This window comes from Leptidea sinapis, chromosome 27 (assembly GCF_905404315.1).
Source record: "Leptidea sinapis chromosome 27, ilLepSina1.1, whole genome shotgun sequence".
NCBI classification, from domain to species: Eukaryota; Metazoa; Arthropoda; class Insecta; order Lepidoptera; family Pieridae; genus Leptidea; species Leptidea sinapis.
Window position 1 is genome coordinate 10,572,047 of NC_066291.1, and position 26,374 is coordinate 10,598,420.

Below are 26,374 nucleotides of genomic sequence, written 5' to 3' on the forward strand. Positions count from 1 at the left end.
AAATTTTTAACTTCAAATATTGCGTTAAAAGTAAAATTAGTAGTTAATAATATAGCAAATAACGTTGCACAATGGTCTTTTAATTTAGTGTTTTTTTTTAAATCGAGATATTACCATATCTCGCCTCTTGTAATATTTTGATTAAGATAAAAACACCAAAGAGCCGTAAAACCTGTAAGCACACCATATTATAGTGAGAAATGTATTTTGAATGTAGGCCTTTAAATAAACTAATTATTGATAGTCAGTAAACCACCTCGTATGAGACAGAATGCGTAACTCAAGCCAAGTATTATAGTAGAGTATATTTTTTAGTTATATGACAGATAATTATTAATATATTTCTCTATTTTGTTTCTGAATACAATATAATACGTAAGTAAAATATTTCGAAGTTTCATTATTATTATTAGTTTTCACTCTGTTATTATAGACACTGTTTCTAGCGCATACTTGATATGGTTGATCACGTTACTCGCGAACTCCGTCCAAAGCATAATTTAATTTAAAATTTAGATATTTTCGAAATTTCTAGTCCGTACGCTAACGGCTAAACACATAATAATAATAATTATATTAGTACTGTCACGTAAATAGTTTAGAGTAACTTATGTCACTAAAGATAATTTCCTGAATCGATATCATATTTTTTTGTATAAAATTATCAATCAGATTATACATTCACAGAAGAAATAATTGTATCAGGTAAAGTTAGTTACACTTTGTTCAATCCAATAGTTTCTTTTCTCTATTATATGGGCCAATCCCGGCGGCACTGCAATGCCGGGCCGACCAGTGACAGGAGTGGAGCGAGCCCCTAACACCCCGTCATTTTACAAAAATCAGTTTAATATACTGGTCCCGCTATGCGGGAACTTTCAGATATTAAGCTGAAAAGAACAGATACTACACTTTGATCTTAGCCAAAAGGCCGAGAAGCGATACCCATACATTTTTTTTTTTCTTTTTTTTTTTTGAGAGGAGGAAATACTGTTACGTATTTACGCCCCGGAACGGGGCGTAATATGTCGGACTCGAGTGTCCGCGCAAGCGGACACCCCATACCGACTAAAACCTCCTCTGTGCTGTTAGCAGCTCTGGCTTTCACAGCGAAGTAGGACGTGGGCCGTGGAGGCCGCAAAGACTACGCAACAGCAGTAAGGAGACTCGAACCTCAGACCGGCTGTGTGCTTGTGGGAAGGAGAGAGAATGAAAATGAAGATGAAAGATGGAAAGGTGATAACAACACATTCGCCGGCGAGTGTGGTGATGTTTTGTGTAATGTATGTAAGTGTGTATGTATGTGTTTATGATTGCGTGTATGTGTGTTTGTATGTATGTACGTAGTTTAAATGTTTGTGTGCATGTATGTTTGTGTTTGTGTCTGTTTGTGGAGTGTGTTTGTGATTGTGTAAGTGGTGTATGTCAGTCCGTCAGTCAGTCCGTGTGTGAGTGAGTGTAGTGAAGCGATTACAGGACGAGGACTAACGTCTCGTCGGGTATCAAAACAATGTGTGGTGTATCTAGGGTGCGGGCCGCTGGCCATCGTCAGAGTGACGATTGCCAGTGGTTTGCGGTGGTTGACCGCGCCTACGCCTGCGAAGGCGGTGTGTGCGTGTCTGTGTCGGTGTTTGTGTGGGTGTCGCGTTCGCGATGGTGATGTCGTCATCCGGGTCTACCGTTACGTGTCTGGGACGTCTTATTGGGTTGAGACTATGGTGAAGGGGGGTGTACCCGCATGCCTTCCTAACCAAGATGTTGGGATGGTTAGGCGCCTTGTCAAAGAAGCGTCGCGAGATCTCTTTAAAGTGTTGAGCTATTGTCGGAAGCTCTAGGTCGCGGTGAAGGTCAACGTTTCGGATGAACCACGGGGCTCCGGTTGCCATGCGCGTGAATTTATTTTGAACTACTTGCAAACGACGTAAGTAGCTCGGTCGGGTGTGCGCGAAAACGACGCTTGCGTATGACAGTATGGGCCGTACGATGGTTTTGTACAGCGTCACTTTGTGTTTGAGCGGAAGTTTGCTTCGCCCACACACAAGTGGATAAAGGCGACTGAGGACAAATCGGGCTCTATTGCATACCGTATCAATATGTTTCTTGAAGTTCATATTGCTGTTGAACGTGACTCCTAAGTATTTATAATCCTTCACTCACGGTATGGGTGTTTCATACAGTTTAATAACGTCGGTCGGTTGTTTTTTAGCGCGGATGCTATTCGCGTTACCGAAGAGTACCGCTGCACTCTTGGTGGGGTTCACTTCAATCCGCCATTTTCTGAACCAGTTGCCTAGTTCATCGACGGCGGCTTGAAGCACTTTAATGTTCTTGCTCAAGGTTGAGCGGTTGGAGCCGAAGTAGAGTGCCGTGTCGTCAGCGTACTGAGCGAGCTGGACACTCGGAAACTTGGGAAAGTCGCTCGTGAAGAGCGAGAAAAGAGTGGGAGAGAGGACCGAACCCTGTGGCACGCCAGACCTGATGGGTCTGGGTGAGGATAGGGTGCCCTCTACTCGATATCGGAAGGAGCGATCGGTAAGGTAGGCTCGAATGATGCGCACGAGCCTGTCTGGCACTCCCAGTTGATACAGCTTGAATACTAAGCCGTTGTGCCATACCTTGTCGAAGGCCTTCGCGACATCGAAAAACACGGCTGCCGTGGTAGCGTGAAATTGACGCCGTATGAGAATGTACTCGGTGAGTCGGTGAGCCTGCTGGGGACACGAGTGAGCGGTTCTGAATCCGAACTGTATGTCGGGTATCAGGTTAAGCTCCGCGATGTAATGATTAAGACGCGCGAGAATTAATCTTTCGTAAAGTTTCCCGATCGAGTTAATTAAGCTAATAGGCCTATAGCTACTCGGATTAGCTTTAGGTTTGTTGGGTTTTGGGATACCGATAACAATGGAATCCGTGTCGGGCCCCGGGGCCTTCTTGGAGTGAAGCTCCTTAATGATTAGCTTCACCTCTTCGTAAGAGGTGGGTTTTATTACATCGCCTGAAGGGCTCAGAGCAGAGCGACGTTCAACTTCACGATCAACTTCGTCAACGTATGTCGGGTCGGCTGCTGCATTTGGAGAGCACTGACTCTCGAGACTATCGGCGAGGCATTCAGCCTTCTCATCGTCATCGAGCGCCGGCTGCAGTCCCGGTCTGTCCAAAGGAGGCATGACAGTGGGCGGCTCCTGTTTGAACGCGCGAGGCAGCTTCCAGAAAGCCACATGTGATGGCTTAAGGTTGCCGAGCAAGCGGTCCCAACGTTCGCCGCGGAGTTCCGCGATACGGTCCCGTACCACCCGCTGTAGGTAGTGGAGGTGGCGCCTATTCTCGACCGACGGATACCTGTCGTAAAGTCTAGTGGCTCTGTGCTTCTGTGTGAGTAAGTTCCTGACCTCTGGAGGCAGGTTTAGGCGATGCGGTTGCATCGTCGGAACCTGCCTGGAGCAGGCCTTGATCCTATTCTGTACATGTGACGTCACATGAGAGATAGCACTGTGAGCCGTGTCGACCGAGTCGATGACGTCCGGTATACGGTCAAGGTCGTCGGACTTGATAGACTCGAGATCCTTTTCCAGCCGTTGCCAGTCGATCACTGTTTTCGTCGGTGGTTGAAAGTTAACCGGTGGGCCTAGATTTAGGACGACGGGTCGGTGGTCTGACTCTAATTCGTGAAAAACCACGATTGAATTTACATTGAGCGTTACGTTTTTAAGTAACGCAACGTCAAGAATGTCGGGTCGGTGCGCGACGTTATCCGGATAACGTGTTGGTTCGTCGGGTGCTATTACTGAAAAGTTCCGCGTGTCTGTGAGAGAATCTAATAAAATTCCGTTTCTATTTGTGGCTCTACTGTTCCAGCTGGAGTGTTTGGCGTTAAGATCGCCGCCCACTATGACTGCGGCCCCGTGGCCGAGTAATGCTTCTATATCTGTGTCTAATATTTGTTTGTTCGGCGGAAGATAAGCTGAAATAACAGTGATCGGCTGGTGATTCGCCATACTGACCCGGATGGCAGAGGCCTCGATGTTAGTGAGGATCGGAGGATCTATAGGTATACAGTGTAGAGACCTTTTAAAATAAATGAGGGTGCCGCCCATACGGGTGGTGCGGTCATTCCTGACTAAGTTATAATTAGCGATACGCGGATCGCGTATACGTGGTTTTAGAAATGTCTCTTGCACTAAGAATAGGTCTAATTGATGTTCGTGAGCGAACTCCTTCACCAAGTCTAGTTGAGGCTTAAGGCCTTGGGCGTTAAAATACGCTATACGGAGCGTATGTGGTTTAACCCGTCCGCTTACGTAATTAGGCATCGCGAATGTTGTTTTTATACTTTAGCCCAATATCGGTGAGGGCACGGAATATTTTTCCGTTGTCTGCCATAACTTGCAGGAGCGACGGCGGGTCTTCCCGGACAGCATCGAGCCTGCTGGCCAGGGCTGTTATTTCATCAATGTCGAACATCTCTGACAGTTCGAACATGAACGCAAAGGTGCTGCCACCTTTGTTACCTGTTGCCGCGGACGCGGGCGCCGGTGGCCTCGGTCGCGGGACCGACGCCGCCGGGCGGGACGCTAGCGGAGACCGGAGGGGCGCGGGGGCCGCGAGAGTGGCCTCTGTGGCAGCGTTGGCAGCCGGAGGAGACCTCGCCCAGGCGTTTACCTTCGGAGGCGGCGCAGGTTTGAAGGTTGGAGTGAACTCCACCTTCTCTGCTCTGCCTTGCGGCTGGCGGCGCCCTGGGTGACGCTTGTGTTTGGGTGCCTTGGGACACCCGCGATAGCTCGCGGGGTGCCCCTTCTCCCCGCACAAGACGCAGGCCGGGGGCTCCGCGCATTGCGCTGGTCGAGGGCACTCTGGCGTGCCGTGTTTCCCGAGGCACTTCACACACCTCGGGGTGTGTTCGCAATTGCGTGCCGAGTGCCCGTATAATTGGCATCTGTGACACTGACCGGGCCCCCCGCGGTTGCGAGGAGCTTCGGTACGGATGCCCTGAAGGGAACAAACCGATTTAATGTTGAAAATTTCCTTTCCCTCTTGCGTGAGGTCGAGGACTACGAGAACCATGTTAAATGGTTTTTTGTTATTGGTTCCGCGCATACGGTGCACCTCGTGTGCAGGGTAACCCTGCTCTTTGAGGTCCGACAGAATGTCGGCCTCGTCTAACTCTTTGGGGACGTTCCTAATAACGACCCTCAGACGCTTCTCCTCAGGCAGGGCGTACGTGTGGAAACCCACACTCAGCTCTCTAAGAAGAGATGTCAGGGCGCGGTGGTCCGCTACCTCTCTGGTCTCTAGTTTGATTAGAGATTGGTACGCCCTCGCCTGGAAGGAGAGCGTCTTCGGGATCCTATTTTTGATGGCTAACCATCGGCCTCGGTCCCCTATAAAAATAGGAGGCGGTCGCTTGGTCGGAGGCGGTACGCGGGCTTTAGCGGGCGCGGGCGCGGATGCGGGAGCGGAGCCAGTCATGGCCGCGGCTTTCTTCGCGGGTGTGCCATCAAGAGAAGGCGATTCACGACCGCGCTTCTTCTTGCGACTGACGGTGATGAAGCCGTCAGTATCCGACGCGACACTCTCCGCTCTCGACGGTAGAGCGGTTTCCGGCTGGGCCGGTGAAGCACTGGAAGCCTGAGGGGCTTCCGTGCGGTCAGGACTGACCGCGGGGACCTTAGGGGTCGCCTGCGCATCAAAGTACGCCTGAAGGACAGGCGGACGGGCTGATCGGGTGATCACTTTCCTCGGTTTGACCGAGGCCACGGAACTTGCGTCGGACGCATTACCTATATCCATTTCGGATTCCCCGTCGGAACTCGAAACGTCGGATGATGATTTATATTTTTTGGATTTGGATTTCGCTGTCTGGATATCTATCGTTTCCTTAATTAACGGAGCGATCTTCTCCGTAAATAACTTATCTAGCAGGGCGCTTAGAAGGCCCTCGTCGGCAACCATTGGTGAAGCCATGGTTGTTATTAATAAGTTAAGCGGGTGACAACCCCCGCTGCCCGAGTCAGGCAGAGGGGGAATATTATAATAAAGTGGACAACTACAGTTTAGTTGTGCACTTGCACATTAATAAAATACTATTAATATTAATAAAGTATGCAAAATTAAAAGAAATTAATAATAATAATTAAGCCTAAGACTTAGCTTTGCTGGATGTAGACTGGCTGGGCTGGAACCCCGATGTACGCTGTGCAGGCCCCCACGGAGAAGACACACACGGCACGATCTGCAACACTCACAACACACACGATTAGCGTGCAGAATCGCGAAACACAGCACAGGTGCTAACTAACACGATCGTAAAACCGGGTAATTAACACTTATAATCCGCGAAGGAACGTAACAGGTGCGAGACTCAAAGAGTCCCGAACAATAGCGCGAGATAAAAATAGCTAGCCCAGGTGGCCTGAGCAGATAGTGCGATAACGCAGGTAATAAAAATATTCGAAGGAGGACAGATAACGCGGCACGTGTGCTCGCGTTGCCTGCCTGAATCGAACTGTCTGATACCCATACATCCGAAACTGTAGGCAGTCACTAGTTTCCAATGAATATCAATAGCGCGTCGTAAGAATGAGCTAACGATGTGATAACGACATCTCTGGGCGACCATATTAACTAACGAAAATCGGAGACACAGCTGCCATCTGATGGAATTCTTAAAATCTATAAGTAACAAAACGGACCGCTAGATTGCCCAACAATGAGGTAGGTACCGCAGTACTAGAGCAGTTGTAGATGTCTTTTTAGACATCCATGTAGCAGAAGGCCAAATAGAATTTACTCAATAGAAATTGCTTGATGCGCTCAAATTTATGGATAATATGCTATTCATCCATTTAGCAGAATACTAGTCTTTAGTTTTTTACCATTAAGGAGTTTGAACTGCATCAACGAAACTTTCGATCACCATAACATACGCTGATGGCAGTGAAATAAGACCGCCTTAAAGGTAAGGTTTAAAAGGGGTTTCACAGGGTTGCATTTTGGGACCATTTCTGTTCCTCTTTTATATGAATGTCCTCCGACGCATCGGTCAATATAGTTATGGGATTGACGCTATTATAATAATATTAAAGTGAATAGTCCATAGCTTGTACCTACTTTGAAATGAGTAAAAGTCAACAACTATGAATATTTATCTTCATACGCTATTTGGTGGCACTATTTTCTAAAAGTGGTGACTAAGGAAAACTGCAAGTTCATTATTTTTTTTCAATCACATTAAAATGAATGCAATTCTTGAAAATGCGTGCACATGGTATGGATTCTTCATTATTATGAGCTCATTACTATCCCAAAAAATCAAACACTTTCTATTTGATAACTCTTTAAGTGGTCTTTTACTAAACTTGGTATGTAAGATAACATAATAGATTTTCCATCAAGACACAAAAATATCAAGGTTAGTTTTTTCCATTTAAGAGGTCGGACATTGGAATAAAAGGAACTATTGCAGTAGGTTACAATTACACGATCTATATTTACTTATTTACATGAAAGGTGAGAACCAAGTATCGAATTGATTGCTATTTTTTATTTCCTTTTGTGAAATTTAAGCGGCAATGATTTTTCGCAAAGTTTACAAGCCGTCCTCATCCTACTGTTATGCGACTCCCACTTGATTCTTATGTGAATTTTAAATCACATATTCAAAAAAACAAATTAAAATTGTCACAATTTATATACGCTTTAAGAGAAAGAAATCTACAAATTTAAAAACGGCAGTGACAAGCCTACCACGCCTACACAAAAGCGTGGCAAATCTAAGGCGTCATACTGCGGGGCAACAGTGTAGATGCACACGAACTCTTTATTTTACAGAAAAAATGTATTCGTGTGCTTGCAAATATTAAACAAAGAGAAAGCTACAAACTTCATTGTCAAAACTAAATATTCTTACATTACCGTACCCCGGCACGACTTATAATCTTTCGCAAACTAAATCTAAATTAACATTACACAGTTCCGGTCCCTACCCAATGTCAGTTAAAATTTATAATAAGTTACCAGAACACTTAAACACCGAAACCAATATTAAAAAAATCATAAGCTCTTTGAAAAAGTTACTTTTGGAAAAAAGTTACTATTCTATTAATGAATACTCAGAGAAAAAAATATTTGATGTCTGCCCCTCTGTCGCTCATTGCTATGCCTTATTATGAGGTGCAAGTGATAATTATTTAGTACTACAATTTTGTTTAGTAACAAAGTCGCATGTAACGCTATTTAATTAAATAAATAATAGTTATTTATGCAACTGTTGTGTAATAAGGGGTATTAAAACACGAATGTGGATTTATCTCACGAGGCGAAGCCGAGTTTTATAATAGTATCACATGAGTGTTTTAATACCTAATTATCAACAGTTGCATACAAGACTTCATCTACACCCAGAATATGAATCCTCTAAAAGATTCTGAAACTGTTAGCTTACTGCTAACATTAAAACAGCCAGTCCTAGCAGTAACTTAATATCATCCATTACTGATTTATTTATTAATACAATAATTTTTAAGCTGAAGTAGAAAAACACAAGGAAAAATTATGTTTACTACTTAGAATTATTAAATCTTAAAAATAGTTAAATAAGATCAAAAAGGATAAATGATTGATTTCGATTTTAATAGATTAAGCGATTTGTCTTCAAAATGACTAGAAGAGGACTTTTCTATTAATTCAGTTTACAAAATTCGATTGAATTTTGTATAGAGCAATTATATTATAGTATTAAAAGAGGGTATAGAGTTAGAAGTTTTTGATTTATTTTTGGTGTAACATTGATTATAAATCTGTAGGCAACAAGAAGACGAATTAGATTTATGAAAACATTTATACAATTTGTAACTTAAGAATAACACAATTACTGCTACAAGAAAATACTTTATATAGGAATATAATATATATGACCGTATTTAATCAAATACGACTGTCTTTGAGCAATATTAATTTCATTTTCTTAATTATTTAACTCCATAATATACGAGTGCATTAAATTATCAAAGTTTAAGTTTATTGCTAAAATGAATAGGAGATAACATAGGCATTAATTTACATAAAATTTATTTGTTGCAACAATCATCATTTGTTAAATCTAAATCAATATTTAACTTACTTTTAATAGATACCGACTGATAAGAGCTAGGTAATAATTAAAATAGTTTTTTTAGTATCCAATGCAGGTTGAACTTAATTTAAAAATTCCTGTTCTTAAATAAATTTATCCTATATTATGAATTACATTCCATTGGAAGAGTTAAATTTATATCAGTGAAGTTTTGTCTCACAGATGGGATTCATTGCGGTCTGTGGATAAATATATGGTGGTTATCTTGCAAATAGAATAAAATACGCTTATTTTGAGATATTTATCTATATTATCGAATATGGCGTAGTTTAATCTATCGTCAGTATGACATGAGAGTGGAAATATTAATTGAAATATGAATATTTTTTATACTTAAATCAACTGGAAAACTGAAATGCTTGTTCATGAACTAACTTATTTTGTTTTGCACGTTCGTTATACATACAGGGCTAATAACGAGAGGATGTAAAACATTGCTGTTAGAAAATAAAATAGAGTTTAAAATGTTGCAAATAAGGTTTGAAATTGATAAAAGTGAGCTTTCCATAATACTAAGGAGACTATTCATGTGTGACATGTAAATCAGCTGATTATAATTTTCATTTAATTAAACTAACATATTATTCATGTGGTTTATTTGAGAATTTATTTTTACTTTATTTTGATTCAAATTATAAACAGTGCAATTAAAGGTATTATTAGCGGATTTAATTATGTTTATATTGCCTTTCATTAAATTATAAATTTCATTTTCGTCTTTTTTTGCAAGATTCAATGGCAGCATCATATTTTCTAGCATCATCTGCGTCAAGAGTGTCGAAAAATAATTTAAGAACTTCTCCACCTAATTCAATTGATCGCTTAGATTTTGTGATATTCTTAGAAGACGTTACATGAGATAAGGACTCGAATTTAATGAAATTTGTTTCTAATAAAATATTTTTCTAATTATTATGTCTTTACATTGAATAAAAGGCATTTATTTTCTTAAAATTGATTCCTTTAGAATTCTTTTCACGTCGTTTCTAATATACTAGATAATACTACCGCTTCGGAAACAAATGGCGCTCTGAGAGAGAAGAACGGGCGCAAGAAACTCTCCCAGCATTTTTTTTGCGCTCATTTTAATAAAAATAAACAATATTATACTGTCATTGCTATTGCTATAAAAATAATCATAATCTAGTCTCAGGCTGTCCGATCATTAAGTTATTGAGGTGTGGAGTAATAGGTTTTATGACAGAGCCATTTTTTAATAAAACATTTTTTTTTTTTATAGATAATGCCTGAACAGGGGCTGAGACTTAAAAGTGGATACATTTACCTTTAAAGCTATTATTAGATATGTATCTTATGAAGCCTACTAGAATTAGTTACAAGCAATCACTTATTTCTAGTGTAATAATAATGAAAATCACTATTAAGAGCAAAAAGGTGATGATTTTTGTGAACGTATATTAAATTTTCATAAATGTACTGATAATGAACAGTCATAATATTTATACTTGAAATTTTTCTTTGAGAGACTGTTTATAACCAAGCTGATATATAGCACGAACAGCTCTCTTTTGCAGCAGACACTATGTCAATGTCAGCAGCATGACCACACAGTAAAATACCGTACGTCACTAAACAGCTAAGCTCACGTCTATTTGTTGTAGGTCCATCATCAGGGTTAGGTGAAGTTTGGGTGAGATGATAGTGATGGTTCGCGGTCGCGCCCAATATTGCGGTCTGAAACTAGTCTGTCCGTAAACCGATAAGACACGAGTTCAGCCGTTTTAGTTATTTAGTCGATTTCGTCTCCCGAAAGGTTTAGTACTAAATCAATGAAGGGAAATTTAGCATTGAAAATTTTCGTGAACACCGGGAAGAGTCCACCAAACCAAATTTTAACTTCAAATATTGCGTTAAAAGGAAAATTAGTAGTTAATAATATAGCAAATAACGTTGCACAATGGTCTTTTAATTTAGTGTTTTTTTTTAAATCGAGATATTACCATATCTCGCCTCTTGTCATATTTTGATTAAGATAAAAACACCAAAGAGCCGTAAAACCTGTAAGCACACCATATTATAGTGAGAAATGTATTTTGAATGTAGGCCTTTAAATAAACTAATTATTGATAGTCAGTAAACCACCTCGTATGAGACAGAATGCGTAACTCAAGCCAAGTATTATAGTAGAGTATATTTTTTAGTTATATGACAGATAATTATTAATATATTTCTCTATTTTGTTTCTGAATACAATATAATACGTAAGTAAAATATTTCGAAGTTTCATTATTATTATTAGTTTTCACTCTGTTATTATAGACACTGTTTCTAGCGCATACTTGATATGGTTGATCACGTTACTCGCGAACTCCGTCCAAAGCATAATTTAATTTAAAATTTAGATATTTTCGAAATTTCTAGTCCGTACGCTAACGGCTAAACACATAATAATAATAATTATATTAGTACTGTCACGTAAATAGTTTAGAGTAACTTATGTCACTAAAGATAATTTCCTGAATCGATATCATATTTTTTTGTATAAAATTATCAATCAGATTATACATTCACAGAAGAAATAATTGTATCAGGTAAAGTAAGTTACACTTTGTTCAATCCAATAGTTTCTTTTCTCTATTATATGGGCCAATCCCGGCGGCACTGCAATGCCGGGCCGACCCGTGACAGGAGTGGAGCGAGCCCCTAACACCCCGTCATTTTACAAAAATCAGTTTAATATACTGGTCCCGCTATGCGGGAACTTTCAGATATTAAGCTGAAAAGAACAGATACTACACTTTGATCTTAGCCAAAAGGCCGAGAAGCGATACCCATACATCCGAAACTGTAGGGAGTCACTAGTTTCCAATGAATATCAATAGCGCGTCGTAAGAATGAGCTAACGATGTGATAACGACATCTCTGGGCGACCATATTAACTAACGAAAATCGGAGACACAGCTGCCATCTGATGGAATTCTTAAAATCTATAAGTAACAAAACGGACCGCTAGATTGCTCAACAATGAGGTAGGTACCGCAGTACTAGAGCAGTTGTAGATGTCTTTTTAGACATCCATGTAGCAGAAGGCCAAATAGAATTTACTCAATAGAAATTGCTTGATGCGCTCAATTTTATGGATAATATGCTATTCATCCATTTAGCAGAAGACTAGTCTTTAGTTTTTTACCATTAAGGAGTTTGAACTGCACCAACGAAACTTTCGATCACCATAACATACGCTGATGGCAGTGAAATAAGACCGCCTTAAAGGTAAGGTTTAAAAGGGGTTTCACAGGGTTGCATTTTGGGACCATTTCTGTTCCTCTTTTATATGAATGTCCTCCGACGCATCGGTCAATATAGTTATGGGATTGACGCTATTATAATAATATTAAAGTGAATAGTCCATAGCTTGTACCTACTTTGAAATGAGTAAAAGTCAACAACTATGAATATTTATCTTCATACGCTATTTGGCGGCACTATTTTCTAAAAGTGGTGACTAAGGAAAACTGCAAGTTCATTATTTTTTTTCAATCACGTTAAAATGAATGCAATTCTTGAAAATGCGTGCACATGGTATGGATTCTTCATTATTATGAGCTCATTACTATCCCAAAAAATCAAACACTTTCTATTTGATAACTCTTAAAGTGGTCTTTTACTAAACTTGGTGTGTAAGATAACATAATAGATTTTCCATCAAGACACAAAAATATCAAGGTTAGTTTTTTCCATTTAAGAGGTCGGACATTGGAATAAAAGGAACTATTGCAGTAGGTTACAATTACACGATCTATATTTACTTATTTACATGAAAGGTGAGAACCAAGTATCGAATTGATTGCTATTTTTTATTTCCTTTTGTGAAATTTAAGCGGCAATGATTTTTCGCAAAGTTTACAAGCCGTCCTCATCCTACTGTTATGCGACTCCCACTTGATTCTTATGTGAATTTTAAATCACATATTCAAAAAAACAAATTAAAATTGTCACAATTTATATACGCTTTAAGAGAAAGAAATCTACAAATTTAAAAACGGCAGTGACAAGCCTACCACGCCTACACAAAAGCGTGGCAAATCTAAGGCGTCATACTGCGGGGCAACAGTGTAGATGCACACGAACTCTTTATTTTACAGAAAAAATGTATTCGTGTGCTTGCAAATATTAAACAAAGAGAAAGCTACAAACTTCATTATCAAAACTAAATATTCTTACATTACCGTACCCCGGCACGACACACCTCGCTATAAAAATAATCTTTCGCAAACTAAATCTAAATTAACATTACACAGTTCCGGTCCCTACCCAATGTCAGTTAAAATTTATAATAAGTTACCAGAACACTTAAACACCGAAACCAATATTAAAAAAATCATAAGCTCTGTGAAAAAGTTACTTTTGGAAAAAAGTTACTATTCTATTAATGAATACTCAGAGAAAAAAATATTTGATGTCTGCCCCTCTGTCGCTCATTGCTATGCCTTATTATGAGGTGCAAGTGATAATTATTTAGTACTACAATTTTGTTTAGTAACAAAGTCGCATGTAACGCTATTTAATTAAATAAATAATAGTTATTTATGCAACTGTTGTGTAATAAGGGGTATTAAAACACGAATGTGGATTTATCTCACGAGGCGAAGCCGAGTTTTATAATAGTATCACATGAGTGTTTTAATACCTAATTATCAACAGTTGTATACAAGACTTCATCTAAACCCAGAATATGAATCCTCTAAAAGATTCTGAAACTGTTAGCTTACTGCTAACATTAAAACAGCCAGTCCTAGCAGTAACTTAATATCATCCATTACTGATTTATTTATTAATACAATAATTTTTAAGCTGAAGTAGAAAAACACAAGGAAAAATTATATTTACTACTTAGAATTATTAAATGTTAAAATAGTTAAATAAGATCAAAAAGGATAAATGATTGATTTCGATTTTAATAGATTAAGCGATTTGTCTTCAAAATGACTAGAAGAGGACTTTTCTATTAATTCAGTTTACAAAATTCGATTGAATTTTGTATAGAGCAATGATATTATAGTATTAAAAGAGGGTATAGAGTTAGAAGTTTTTGATTTATTTTTGGTGTAACATTGATTATAAATCTGTAGGCAACAAGAAGACGAATTAGATTTATGAAAACATTTATACAATTTGTAACTTAAGAATAACACAATTACTGCTACAAGAAAATACTTTATATAGGAATATAATATATATGACCGTATTTAATCAAATACGACTGTCTTTGAGCAATATTAATTTCATTTTCTTAAATATTTAACTCCATAATATACGAGTGCATTAAATTATCAAAGTTTAAGTTTATTGCTAAAATGAATAGGAGATAACATAGGCATTAATTTACATAAAATTTATTTGTTGCAACAATCATCATTTGTTAAATCTAAATCAATATTTAACTTACTTTTAATAGATACCGACTGATAAGAGCTAGGTAATAATTAAAATTGTTTTTTTAGTATCCAATGCAGGTTGAACTTAATTTAAAAATTCCTGTTCTTAAATAAATTTATCCTATATTATGAATTACATTCCATTGGAAGACTTAAATTTATATCAGTGAAGTTTTGTCTCACAGATGGGATTCATTGCGGTCTGTGGATAAATATATGGTGGTTATCTTGCAAATAGAATAAAATACGCTTATTTTGAGATATTTATCTATATTATCGAATATGGCGTAGTTTAATCTATCGTCAGTATGACATGAGAGTGGAAATATTAATTGAAATATGAATATTTTTTATACTTAAATCAACTGGAAAACTGAAATGCTTGTTCATGAACTAACTTATTTTGTTTTGCACGTTCGTTATACATACAGGGCTAATAACGAGAGGATGTAAAACATTGCTGTTAGAAAATAAAATAGAGTTTAAAATGTTGCAAATAAGGTTTGAAATTGATAAAAGTGAGCTTTCCATAATACTAAGGAGACTATTCATGTGTGACATGTAAATCAGCTGATTATAATTTTCATTTAATTAAACTAACATATTATTCATGTGGTTTATTTGAGAATTTATTTTTACTTTATTTTGATTCAAATTATAAACAGTGCAATTAAAGGTATTATTAGCGGATTTAATTATGTTTATATTGCCTTTCATTAAATTATAAATTTCATTTTCGTCTTTTTTTGCAAGATTCAATGGCAGCATCATATTTTCTAGCATCATCTGCGACAAGAGTGTCGAAAAATAATTTAAGAACTTCTCCACCTAATTCAATTGATCGCTTAGATTTTGTGATATTCTTAGAAGACGTTACATGAGATAAGGACTCGAATTTAATGAAATTTGTTTCTAATAAAATATTTTTCTAATTATTATGTCTTTACATTGAATAAAAGGCATTTATTTTCTTAAAATTGATTCCTTTAGAATTCTTTTCACGTCGTTTCTAATATACTAGATAATACTACCGCTTCGGAAACAAATGGCGCTCTGAGAGAGAAGAACGGGCGCAAGAAACTCTCCCAGCATTTTTTTTGCGCTCATTTTAATAAAAATAAACAATATTATACTGTCATTGCTATTGCTATAAAAATAATCATAATCTAGTCTCAGGCTGTCCGATCATTAAGTTATTGAGGTGTGGAGTAATAGGTTTTATGACAGAGCCATTTTTTAATAAAACATTTTTTTTTTTTATAGATAATGCCTGAACAGGGGCTGAGACTTAAAAGTGGATACATTTACCTTTAAAGCTATTATTAGATATGTATCTTATGAAGCCTACTAGAATTAGTTACAAGCAATCACTTATTTCTAGTGTAATAATAATGAAAATCACTATTAAGAGCAAAAAGGTGATGATTTTTGTGAACGTATATTAAATTTTCATAAATGTACTGATAATGAACAGTCATAATATTTATACTTGAAATTTTTCTTTGAGAGACTGTTTATAACCAAGCTGATATATAGCACGAACAGCTCTCTTTTGCAGCAGACACTATGTCAATGTCAGCAGCATGACCACACAGTAAAATACCGTACGTCACTAAACAGCTAAGCTCACGTCTATTTGTTGTAGGTCCATCATCAGGGTTAGGTGAAGTTTGGGTGAGATGATAGTGATGGTTCGCGGTCGCGCCCAATATTGCGGTCTGAAACTAGTCTGTCCGTAAACCGATAAGACACGAGTTCAGCCGTTTTAGTTATTTAGTCGATTTCGTCTCCCGAAAGGTTTAGTACTAAATCAATGAAGGGAAATTTAGCATTGAAAATTTTGGTGAACACCGGGAAGAGTCTACCAAACCAAATTTTAACTTCAAATATTGCGTTAAAAGGAAAATTAGTAGTTAATAATATAGCAAATAACGTTGCACAATGGTCTTTTAATTTAGTGTTTTTTTTTAAATCGAGATATTACCATATCTCGCCTCTTGTCATATTTTGATTAAGATAAAAACACCAAAGAGCCGTAAAACCTGTAAGCACACCATATTATAGTGAGAAATGTATTTTGAATGTAGGCCTTTAAATAAACTAATTATTGATAGTCAGTAAACCACCTCGTATGAGACAGAATGCGTAACTCAAGCCAAGTATTATAGTAGAGTATATTTTTTAGTTATATGACAGATAATTATTTTCTCTATTTTGTTTCTGAATACAATATATTACGTAAGTAAAATATTTCGAAGCTTCATTATTATTATTAGTTTTCACTCTGTTATTATAGACACTGTTTCTAGGGCATACTTGATATGGTTGATCACGTTACTCGCGAACTCCGTCCAAAGCATAATTTAATTTAAAATTTAGATATTTTCGAAATTTCTAGTCCGTACGCTAACGGCTAAACACATAATAATAATAATTATATTAGTACTGTCACGTAAATAGTTTAGAGTAACTTATGTCACTAAAGATAATTTCCTGAATCGATATCATATTTTTTTGTATAAAATTATCAATCAGATTATACATTCACAGAAGAAATAATTGTATCAGGTAAAGTTAGTTACACTTTGTTCAATCCAATAGTTTCTTTTCTCTATTATATGGGCCAATCCCGGCGGCACTGCAATGCCGGGCCGACCCGTGACAGGAGTGGAGCGAGCCCCTAACACCCCGTCATTTTACAAAAATCAGTTTAATATACTGGTCCCGCTATGCGGGAACTTTCAGATATTAAGCTGAAAAGAACAGATACTACACTTTGATCTTAGCCAAAAGGCCGAGAAGCGATACCCATACATCCGAAACTGTAGGGAGTCACTAGTTTCCAATGAATATCAATAGCGCGTCGTAAGAATGAGCTAACGATGTGATAACGACATCTCTGGGCGACCATATTAACTAACGAAAATCGGAGACACAGCTGCCATCTGATGGAATTCTTAAAATCTATAAGTAACAAAACGGACCGCTAGATTGCTCAACAATGAGGTAGGTACCGCAGTACTAGAGCAGTTGTAGATGTCTTTTAAGACATCCATGTAGCAGAAGGCCAAATAGAATTTACTCAATAGAAATTGCTTGATGCGCTCAATTTTATGGATAATATGCTATTCATCCATTTAGCAGAAGACTAGTCTTTAGTTTTTTACCATTAAGGAGTTTGAACTGCACCAACGAAACTTTCGATCACCATAACATACGCTGATGGCAGTGAAATAAGACCGCCTTAAAGGTAAGGTTTAAAAGGGGTTTCACAGGGTTGCATTTTGGGACCATTTCTGTTCCTCTTTTATATGAATGTCCTCCGACGCATCGGTCAATATAGTTATGGGATTGACGCTATTATAATAATATTAAAGTGAATAGTCTATAGCTTGTACCTACTTTGAAATGAGTAAAAGTCAACAACTATGAATATTTATCTTCATACGCTATTTGGTGGCACTATTTTCTAAAAGTGGTGACTAAGGAAAACTGCAAGTTCATTATTTTTTTTCAATCACATTAAAATGAATGCAATTCTTGAAAATGCGTGCACATGGTATGGATTCTTCATTATTATGAGCTCATTACTATCCCAAAAAATCAAACACTTTCTATTTGATAACTCTTAAAGTGGTCTTTTACTAAACTTGGTATGTAAGATAACATAATAGATTTTCCATCAAGACACAAAAATATCAAGGTTAGTTTTTTCCATTTAAGAGGTCGGACATTGGAATAAAAGGAACTATTGCAGTAGGTTACAATAACACGATCTATATTTACTTATTTACATGAAAGGTGAGAACCAAGTATCGAATTGATTGCTATTTTTTATTTCCTTTTGTGAAATTTAAGCGGCAATGATTTTTCGCAAAGTTTACAAGCCGTCCTCATCCTACTGTTATGCGACTCCCACTTGATTCTTATGTGAATTTTAAATCACATATTCAAAAAAACAAATTAAAATTGTCACAATTTTTATACGCTTTAAGAGAAAGAAATCTACAAATTTAAAAACGGCAGTGACAAGCCTACCACGCCTACACAAAAGCGTGGCAAATCTAAGGCGTCATACTGCGGGGCAACAGTGTAGATGCACACGAACTCTTTATTTTACAGAAAAAATGTATTCGTGTGCTTGCAAATATTAAACAAAGAGAAAGCTACAAACTTCATTATCAAAACTAAATATTCTTACATTACCGTACCCCGGCACGACACACCTCGCTATAAAAATAATCTTTCGCAAACTAAATCTAAATTAACATTACACAGTTCCGGTCCCTACCCAATGTCAGTTAAAATTTATAATAAGTTACCAGAACACTTAAACACCGAAACCAATATTAAAAAAATCATAAGCTCTGTGAAAAAGTTACTTTTGGAAAAAAGTTACTATTCTATTAATGAATACTCAGAGAAAAAAATATTTGATGTCTGCCCCTCTGTCGCTCATTGCTATGCCTTATTATGAGGTGCAAGTGATAATTATTTAGTACTACAATTTTGTTTAGTAACAAAGTCGCATGTAACGCTATTTAATTAAATAAATAATAGTTATTTATGCAACTGTTGTGTAATAAGGGGTATTAAAACACGAATGTGGATTTATCTCACGAGGCGAAGCCGAGTTTTATAATAGTATCACATGAGTGTTTTAATACCTAATTATCAACAGTTGCATACAAGACTTCATCTACACCCAGAATATGAATCCTCTAAAAGATTCTGAAACTGTTAGCTTACTGCTAACATTAAAACAGCCAGTCCTAGCAGTAATTTAATATCATCCATTACTGATTATATACAAATAAACTAAGTATTAATGAAAGAATTATTTATTTTAGTAGTAATTTACATTTTGTTTAGTGCATATTATGTTCTTTTACAGCGTTTAAAATGAATCGCTCATTTTTTGTAAACAAAACAATAAAAATATCGAAGAAAAATGGCGGGGATTCGAATAGCCTACTTTTTTACGGCGCGCGGCGTTTTGGTAGTGTGGAACGCGAGTAAACGAAAATGTTCTTTTTTTGAAATTCATACACATACCACGCATCGAGCAATAAGAATGTGGCTGTCTGTAAATACTCTTTGAGCATGAAGGATTTAAAAAAAAATAGGAGTGTTGTTATGAAATTCAGTACAACATTACAACACTCGTTTGGATGATGTAATGTTTATTAGAACATTGGGTGTTTTAATGTTGGCAATAAGCTAACTGTTTCAGAATCATTAATAGAGGATGGTTGTAGATAAATAATATTGAAATAGCGCTAATGTCGGGGTTTTATAATAAAATAAATCTTTAGGTCAGCAGTTTGCTGACTGTAATAAGGTCTCCTCCCTCATTTAAATTGAGATTTATCCTGTAGGATGAGGTCTTACAGTTGCTATTAATTATAATCTTGAAACTAGATATGGAATAGAAAAGAAAATGTTCATAAAGATATAAGATATCTTTATTATTAATTTAAATTTAAATTCTATGTTACTTGTTGAAAAAATTATAAAATTAGAAATTGGAATCAAATTTTTATTTTAAGTCATATACTTATTTATTAATACAATAATTTTTAAGCTGAAGTAGAAAAACACAAGGAAAAATTATATTTACTACTTAGAATTATTAAATGTTAAAAATAGTTAAATTAGATCAAAAAGGATAAATGATTGATTTCGATTTTAATAGATTAATCGATTTGTCTTCAAAATGACTAGAAGAAGACTTTTCTGTTAATTCAGTTTACAAAATTCGATTGAATTTTGTATAGAGCAATGATATTATAGTATTAAAAGAGGGTATAGAGTTAGAACTTTTTGATTTATTTTTCGTGTAACATTGATTATAAATCTGTAGGCAACAAGAAGACGAATTAGATTTATGAAAACATTTATACAATTTGTAACTTAAGAATAACACAATTACTGCTACAAGAAAATACTTTATATAGGAATATAATATATAATATGACCGTATTTAATCAAATACGACTGTCTTTGAGCAAGATTAATTTCATTTTCTTAATTATTTAACTCCATAATATACGAGTGCATTAAATTATCAAAGTTTAAGTTTATTGCTAAAATGAATAGGAGATAACATAGGCATTAATTTACATAAAATTTATTTGTTGCAACAATCATCATTTGTTAAATCTAAATCAATATTTAACTTACTTTTAATAGATACCGACTGATAAGAGCTAGGTAATAATTAAAATAGTTTTTTTAGTATCCAATGCAGGTTGAACTTAATTTAAAAATTCCTGTTCTTAAATAAATTTATCCTATATTATGAATTAAATTCCATTGGAAGACTTAAATTTATATCAGTGAAGTTTTGTCTCACAGATGGGATTCATTGCGGTCTGTGGATAAATATATGGTGGTTATCTTGCAAATAGAATAAAATACGCTTATTTTGAGATATTTATCTATATTATCGAATATGGCGTAGTTTAATCTATCGTCAGTATGACATGAGAGTGGAAATATTAATTGAAATATGAATATTTTTTATACTTAATTCAACTGGAAAACTGAAATGCTTGTTCATGAACTAACTTATTTTGTTTTGCACGTTCGTAATACATACAGGGCTAATAACGAGAGGATGTAAAACATTGCTGTTAGAAAATAAAATAGAGTTTAAAATGTTGCAAATAAGGTTTGAAATTGATAAAAGTGAGCTTTCCATAATACTAAGGAGACTATTCATGTGTGACATGTAAATCAGCTGATTATAATTATCATTTAATTAAACTAACATATTATTCATGTGGTTTATTTGAGAATTTATTTTTACTTTATTTTGATTCAAATTATAAACAGTGCAATTAAAGGTATTATTAGCGGATTTAATTATGTTTATATTGCCTTTCATTAAATTATAAATTTCATTTTCGTCTTTTTTTGCAAGATTCAATGGCAGCATCATATTTTCTAGCATCATCTGCGTCGAGAGTGTCGAAATATAATTTAAGAACTTTTCCACCTAATTCAATTGATCGCTTAGATTTTGTGATATTCTTAGAAGACGTTACATGAGATAAGGACTCGAATTTAATGAAATTTGTTTCTAATAAAATTTTTCTAATTATTATGTCTTTACATTGAATAAAAGGCATTTATTTTCTTAAAATTGATTCCTTTAGAATCCTTTTCACGTCGTTTCTAATATACTAGATAATACTACCGCTTCGGAAACAAATGGCGCTCTGAGAGAGAAGAACGGGCGCAAGAAACTCTCCCAGCATTTTTTTTGCGCTCCTTTTAATAAAAATAAACAATATTATACTGTCATTGCTATTGCTATAAAAATAATCATAATCTAGTCTCAGGCTGTCCGATCATTAAGTTATTGAGGTGTGGAGTAATAGGTTTTATGACAGATCCATTTTTTAATAAAACATTTTTTTTTTATAGATAATGCCTGAACAGGGGCTGAGACTTAAAAGTGGATACATTTACCTTTAAAGCTATTATTAGATATGTATCTTATGAAGCCTACTAGAATTAGTTACAAGCAATCACTTATTTCTAGTGTAATAATAATGAAAATCACTATTAAGAGCAAAAAGGTGATGATTTTTGTGAACGTATATTAAATTTTCATAAATGAACAGTCATAATATTTATACTTGAAATTTTTCTTTGAGAGACTGTTTATAACCAAGCTGATATATAGCACGAACAGCTCTTTTTTGCAGCAGACACTATGTCAATGTCAGCAGCATGACCACACAGTAAAATACCGTACGTCACTAAACAGCTAAGCTCACGTCTATTTGTTGTAGGTCCATCATCAGGGTTAGGTGAAGTTTGGGTGAGATGATAGTGATGGTTCGCGGTCGCGCCCAATATTGCGGTCTGAAACTAGTCTGTCTGTAAACCGATAAGACACGTGTTCAGCCGTTTTAGTTATTTAGTCGATTTCGTCTCCCGAAAGGTTTAATACTAAATCAATGAAGGGAAATTTAGCATTGAAAATTTTGGTGAACACCGGGAAGAGTCCACCAAACCAAATTTTTAACTTCAAATATTGCGTTAAAAGTAAAATTAGTAGTTAATAATATAGCAAATAACGTTGCACAATGGTCTTTTAATTTAGTGTTTTTTTTTAAATCGAGATATTACCATATCTCGCCTCTTGTAATATTTTGATTAAGATAAAAACACCAAAGAGCCGTAAAACCTGTAAGCACACCATATTATAGTGAGAAATGTATTTTGAATGTAGGCCTTTAAATAAACTAATTATTGATAGTCAGTAAACCACCTCGTATGAGACAGAATGCGTAACTCAAGCCAAGTATTATAGTAGAGTATATTTTTTAGTTATATGACAGATAATTATTAATATATTTCTCTATTTTGTTTCTGAATACAATATAATACGTAAGTAAAATATTTCGAAGTTTCATTATTATTATTAGTTTTCACTCTGTTATTATAGACACTGTTTCTAGCGCATACTTGATATGGTTGATCACGTTACTCGCGAACTCCGTCCAAAGCATAATTTAATTTAAAATTTAGATATTTTCGAAATTTCTAGTCCGTACGCTAACGGCTAAACACATAATAATAATAATTATATTAGTACTGTCACGTAAATAGTTTAGAGTAACTTATGTCACTAAAGATAATTTCCTGAATCGATATCATATTTTTTTGTATAAAATTATCAATCAGATTATACATTCACAGAAGAAATAATTGTATCAGGTAAAGTTAGTTACACTTTGTTCAATCCAATAGTTTCTTTTCTCTATTATATGGGCCAATCCCGGCGGCACTGCAATGCCGGGCCGACCAGTGACAGGAGTGGAGCGAGCCCCTAACACCCCGTCATTTTACAAAAATCAGTTTAATATACTGGTCCCGCTATGCGGGAACTTTCAGATATTAAGCTGAAAAGAACAGATACTACACTTTGATCTTAGCCAAAAGGCCGAGAAGCGATACCCATACATTTTTTTTTTCTTTTTTTTTTTGAGAGGAGGAAATACTGTTACGTATTTACGCCCCGGAACGGGGCGTAATATGTCGGACTCGAGTGTCCGCGCAAGCGGACACCCCATACCGACTAAAACCTCCTCTGTGCTGTTAGCAGCTCTGGCTTTCACAGCGAAGTAGGACGTGGGCCGTGGAGGCCGCAAAGACTACGCAACAGCAGTAAGGAGACTCGAACCTCAGACCGGCTGTGTGCTTGTGGGAAGGAGAGAGAATGAAAATGAAGATGAAAGATGGAAAGGTGATAACAACACATTCGCCGGCGAGTGTGGTGATGTTTTGTGTAATGTATGTAAGTGTGTATGTATGTGTTTATGATTGCGTGTATGTGTGTTTGTATGTATGTACGTAGTTTAAATGTTTGTGTGCATGTATGTTTGTGTTTGTGTCTGTTTGTGGAGTGTGTTTGTGATTGTGTAAGTGGTGTATGTCAGTCCGTCAGTCAGTCCGTGTGTGAGTGAGTGTAGTGAAGCGATTACAGGACGAGGACTAACGTCTCGTCGGGTATCAAAACAATGTGTGGTGTATCTAGGGTGCGGGCCGCTGGCCATCGTCAGAGTGACGATTGCCAGTGGTTTGCGGTGGTTGACCGCGCCTACGCCTGCGAAGGCGGTGTGTGCGTGTCTGTGTCGGTGTTTGTGTGGGTGTCGCGTTCGCGATGGTGATGTCGTCATCCGGGTCTACCGTTACGTGTCTGGGACGTCTTATTGGGTTGAGACTATGGTGAAGGGGGGTGTACCCGCATGCCTTCCTAACCAAGATGTTGGGATGGTTAGGCGCCTTGTCAAAGAAGCGTCGCGAGATCTCTTTAAAGTGTTGAGCTATTGTCGGAAGCTCTAGGTCGCGGTGAAGGTCAACGTTTCGGATGAACCACGGGGCTCCGGTTGCCATGCGCGTGAATTTATTTTGAACTACTTGCAAACGACGTAAGTAGCTCGGTCGGGTGTGCGCGAAAACGACGCTTGCGTATGACAGTATGGGCCGTACGATGGTTTTGTACAGCGTCACTTTGTGTTTGAGCGGAAGTTTGCTTCGCCCACACACAAGTGGATAAAGGCGACTGAGGACAAATCGGGCTCTATTGCATACCGTATCAATATGTTTCTTGAAGTTCATATTGCTGTTGAACGTGACTCCTAAGTATTTATAATCCTTCACTCACGGTATGGGTGTTTCATACAGTTTAATAACGTCGGTCGGTTGTTTTTTAGCGCGGATGCTATTCGCGTTACCGAAGAGTACCGCTGCACTCTTGGTGGGGTTCACTTCAATCCGCCATTTTCTGAACCAGTTGCCTAGTTCATCGACGGCGGCTTGAAGCACTTTAATGTTCTTGCTCAAGGTTGAGCGGTTGGAGCCGAAGTAGAGTGCCGTGTCGTCAGCGTACTGAGCGAGCTGGACACTCGGAAACTTGGGAAAGTCGCTCGTGAAGAGCGAGAAAAGAGTGGGAGAGAGGACCGAACCCTGTGGCACGCCAGACCTGATGGGTCTGGGTGAGGATAGGGTGCCCTCTACTCGATATCGGAAGGAGCGATCGGTAAGGTAGGCTCGAATGATGCGCACGAGCCTGTCTGGCACTCCCAGTTGATACAGCTTGAATACTAAGCCGTTGTGCCATACCTTGTCGAAGGCCTTCGCGACATCGAAAAACACGGCTGCCGTGGTAGCGTGAAATTGACGCCGTATGAGAATGTACTCGGTGAGTCGGTGAGCCTGCTGGGGACACGAGTGAGCGGTTCTGAATCCGAACTGTATGTCGGGTATCAGGTTAAGCTCCGCGATGTAATGATTAAGACGCGCGAGAATTAATCTTTCGTAAAGTTTCCCGATCGAGTTAATTAAGCTAATAGGCCTATAGCTACTCGGATTAGCTTTAGGTTTGTTGGGTTTTGGGATACCGATAACAATGGAATCCGTGTCGGGCCCCGGGGCCTTCTTGGAGTGAAGCTCCTTAATGATTAGCTTCACCTCTTCGTAAGAGGTGGGTTTTATTACATCGCCTGAAGGGCTCAGAGCAGAGCGACGTTCAACTTCACGATCAACTTCGTCAACGTATGTCGGGTCGGCTGCTGCATTTGGAGAGCACTGACTCTCGAGACTATCGGCGAGGCATTCAGCCTTCTCATCGTCATCGAGCGCCGGCTGCAGTCCCGGTCTGTCCAAAGGAGGCATGACAGTGGGCGGCTCCTGTTTGAACGCGCGAGGCAGCTTCCAGAAAGCCACATGTGATGGCTTAAGGTTGCCGAGCAAGCGGTCCCAACGTTCGCCGCGGAGTTCCGCGATACGGTCCCGTACCACCCGCTGTAGGTAGTGGAGGTGGCGCCTATTCTCGACCGACGGATACCTGTCGTAAAGTCTAGTGGCTCTGTGCTTCTGTGTGAGTAAGTTCCTGACCTCTGGAGGCAGGTTTAGGCGATGCGGTTGCATCGTCGGAACCTGCCTGGAGCAGGCCTTGATCCTATTCTGTACATGTGACGTCACATGAGAGATAGCACTGTGAGCCGTGTCGACCGAGTCGATGACGTCCGGTATACGGTCAAGGTCGTCGGACTTGATAGACTCGAGATCCTTTTCCAGCCGTTGCCAGTCGATCACTGTTTTCGTCGGTGGTTGAAAGTTAACCGGTGGGCCTAGATTTAGGACGACGGGTCGGTGGTCTGACTCTAATTCGTGAAAAACCACGATTGAATTTACATTGAGCGTTACGTTTTTAAGTAACGCAACGTCAAGAATGTCGGGTCGGTGCGCGACGTTATCCGGATAACGTGTTGGTTCGTCGGGTGCTATTACTGAAAAGTTCCGCGTGTCTGTGAGAGAATCTAAT

At 37.6% G+C, this 26,374-nt stretch overlaps 1 protein-coding gene and 4 non-coding genes across 6 annotated transcripts in view; 1 reads left to right on the top strand and 4 right to left on the bottom strand.

Moving 5' to 3' along the window:
- The window catches only part of LOC126972695 (protein muscleblind), a 147,511-nt gene extending 123,419 nt beyond the window's left edge, over positions 1-24,092 (top strand). Inside the window, exon 9 of one of the 2 annotated variants that reach the window (XM_050819593.1) lies at positions 24,083-24,092. The gene's annotated coding sequence lies outside the window, so the exon portion shown is untranslated. Of the gene's footprint in view, positions 1-1,527; positions 1,538-24,082 lie in introns of those variants that run through there. The other variant, XM_050819592.1, reaches the window with a different exon arrangement.
- LOC126972929 (U2 spliceosomal RNA) lies at positions 751-943 on the bottom strand. Its single transcript, XR_007731221.1, has one exon. It is a non-coding gene; the product is annotated as a U2 spliceosomal RNA (small nuclear RNA).
- LOC126972937 (U2 spliceosomal RNA) lies at positions 11,728-11,920 on the bottom strand. Its single transcript, XR_007731229.1, has one exon. It is a non-coding gene; the product is annotated as a U2 spliceosomal RNA (small nuclear RNA).
- LOC126972938 (U2 spliceosomal RNA) lies at positions 17,143-17,335 on the bottom strand. Its single transcript, XR_007731230.1, has one exon. It is a non-coding gene; the product is annotated as a U2 spliceosomal RNA (small nuclear RNA).
- LOC126972930 (U2 spliceosomal RNA) lies at positions 23,308-23,500 on the bottom strand. Its single transcript, XR_007731222.1, has one exon. It is a non-coding gene; the product is annotated as a U2 spliceosomal RNA (small nuclear RNA).
- Positions 24,093-26,374: the final 2,282 nt, after the last annotated feature.